The following is a 2,821-nucleotide window of genomic DNA, read 5'->3' on the forward strand; positions in this document are numbered from 1 at the left end:
GGGCAGAGTAAGGAGGGAGAGGCAGAAAAGGAAGAACAAGAAGGAGAAAGAGGGAAGGAGGGAGGGAGAAACAGAGGGAGGAAGTTGTCGTTCATTAATGGCTTGGCGCTACCCAGCAGGGAGCTGAGTGGCTTACACACTGCATTTCATTCGGTACTCAGAACAGTCCTGAGAGGTTAAAACCTGTTGCCACTCTCATTTTACGGTTAAGGCTCCTGAGGCTCAGAGAAGTTAAGTCATTGGTCGGAGGTCACACAGCTTAGAAAACGACAGAGCTGGTCCAAGACTGTTCAACTCCATATCCCGTACATTAACCCCTATACCACTCGGCCTCCCCAAACTCACCCTGTCCCATCTGGCCCTCCTCCTAGCTCCAGAAGGATGGAAATTAAACTGGAGGAGCCGCGTGAGACGGGCTCACCTTTCCCGTCTCTGCCTCTCCCGGAGCACTGCTCCCAAGGAAAGTTTTATGCCCTCTGCTGAGCCAGCTCCTTCCCCAGGGGCACTGTGCCTGGCCCAGGAAATGTGCTCAGGACTTGCGGGCTGAATTAATGAAATAAATAAATTTCTCATTTTGCTGAGAAGGAAAGCCAGAGAAGGAAATGTGAGGACTTCACAATGGGGGTAATTTGCCCGCGGTCATTGAGCACGGTAGGGACAACGGGTCTGGGATGAGAATCCCCACCCCTGCTTCTTGCACTGCTTTACCTGAAGTTGTACAGGGTTCCCCACTTGATATGCTCTCAGGTCATTCTCACAACAAACCATGTGATTATCATTGTATGTTGTCAGATCTAAGATCGCCAATAGGACACGCCACTATTTTATGTAACAAAAAGAAAATTTTTAAACATTTAAAAATCAGCACTGCCAAGCATCCCTGAGCAACATCAACCGTAAGCTTCATCCCTAGAATGTGAAAACCGTGTGATGTTATCCACCCTTTATAGACGTGGAAACACAGGCTCAGAGGCATAAAGCAGCACGGCATGCTCACATAACCATTAAGGGTCAGACGCATATGATTCAGACTAGTCCTGGGCTCTATTTACAATTGTACCTCAAGGCACAATGACCTGATGGTTGTTTTTTTTGTTTTGGTGTGTTGCTGCCATCTAAGTGTGAATCTTATTTACCTGATGACACTTCTGTCCCCTCCAGGATTGTAAGTGCTGTTTTCCCGGCACCTAGTACCATGGCTGGCCCCAAGCCAGCTACCAAAAATTATCTGAGAGATGGAGTTGGAGGTTCACAGTGTGAGGCAACTCAGAAGTCCAGAAAACAGGAGCCCAAGTTGGAAGTCCACCAGCTGAGGCCGTTCCTCTGCTGCTGACACCAGGGGAGGTAAAAGGCAGGGGCAGAATGAGAGTGGGCTGGGGTAAAGGCCCCCTACTTAGAATGAGTCCTGGGGTGGACAGGCCTGGTCAGAGACCAGCTTGACCAGACCTTGGGCGAGTTATTTCATCTCTCTGAATCTCTGTTTTCTTGTTGGTAAAATGGGAATAATGCAATATTCCCTATCATGTGGGATGGTGTGCAAATAAATGAGAAAAAAAACACAGAAAGAGTTTAGCACAAAGTCTGGCACGTGGAAACAACTGATCACAGGAAAGGCCATGGACACAAAGGAATGTCTTATGTCATCTCGAACAAAAGAGTCCAAGCTGGATGGTCATGGGGAGATTTCACTCTCGGGTACCCTCAGCTTCAGACTGGCTGTCTAAACAGGCAGCCTTGCAGTGGAAGATCCCCTATCAGTTTTTGAAAGAGTGAATACACAAAATAAGAATGACAGCTGGAAACCACCATGGACACCAAACTAATTAATAAAATCATAAGCAGTAGGTTGGTCAACCCAAGCCAAAATGGTTAAAAGCCCTGGGTTCAATCGAGAATTCCCTAGGAACAGAGAAAATATTATGATGAATTTCAGGAGAGTTTTAAAAAATGTACTCCAAAAAAACTGAAATGAACGAAATACTATAGGATAAATTGAGGACTTTTCAAAGAACTATATCCTCCAAAAGTGTCAAGTCCAGACGGTTTCATGGGTGGATTCTACCTGCTATTTAAATTGTTCCAGAGCAAAGAGAAAGCAGGAAAACTTCCAAATTCTTTTTATGAAAGCTAGCATAACACGGTGTGAAATCTGACAGAGAGAACACAATAAAAGAAAGACTCAGGTGCTGACAGCTGTCTCTCTGCAAAGTCTGTAACTAGAAGCACTTCCTGTAGAGTCAGGAACAAGGCAAAGATTTCCACTAACACCATCATTATTAACACTGTTCTAGAAGCGCTGGCCTATACAATTAGACAACAGAGAGAAATAAGAAGTATTAAGCAAGAAAGGAGAAAGCAAAATTATCATTATCTTTAGATGATATGTCTGTACACCTAGAAAACACAGGTTAACTCATTCAGAAATTATCAGTAAAATCACTCAAAATCAATAAAATAAGATGACTTTATACTACTAAGCAGGAGTGAGCAGCTTTCTTACATGGAGTCAGCAACCAGTCAGAAAACATAAAAAAAGATTCCACTCATAGAAGCAACAACACGAAATACAACTACTTCAATGTGTTAAATCAATAAGAAGAACGCTTTACAATGCTCCTGAAGGACATAATAGTCTGAATAAACATAAAGACATATCCTGTTTCTGAATAGGAAGATGTACGGTTGTAAAGATGTCAGTTCTCACAAATCATTCATATATACAGTGATTCCAATTTTAAAAACATACAGAAAGAATTGCTTTTGGAACAAGATGAGCTGATTCTAAAGTTCACGTGAAAAAAATAAGCGTGCAAGAATAGCC

This window comes from Bison bison, unplaced genomic scaffold (assembly GCF_000754665.1).
Source record: "Bison bison bison isolate TAMUID 2011002044 unplaced genomic scaffold, Bison_UMD1.0 scf7180017864178, whole genome shotgun sequence".
Lineage (NCBI taxonomy): Eukaryota > Metazoa > Chordata > Mammalia > Artiodactyla > Bovidae > Bison > Bison bison.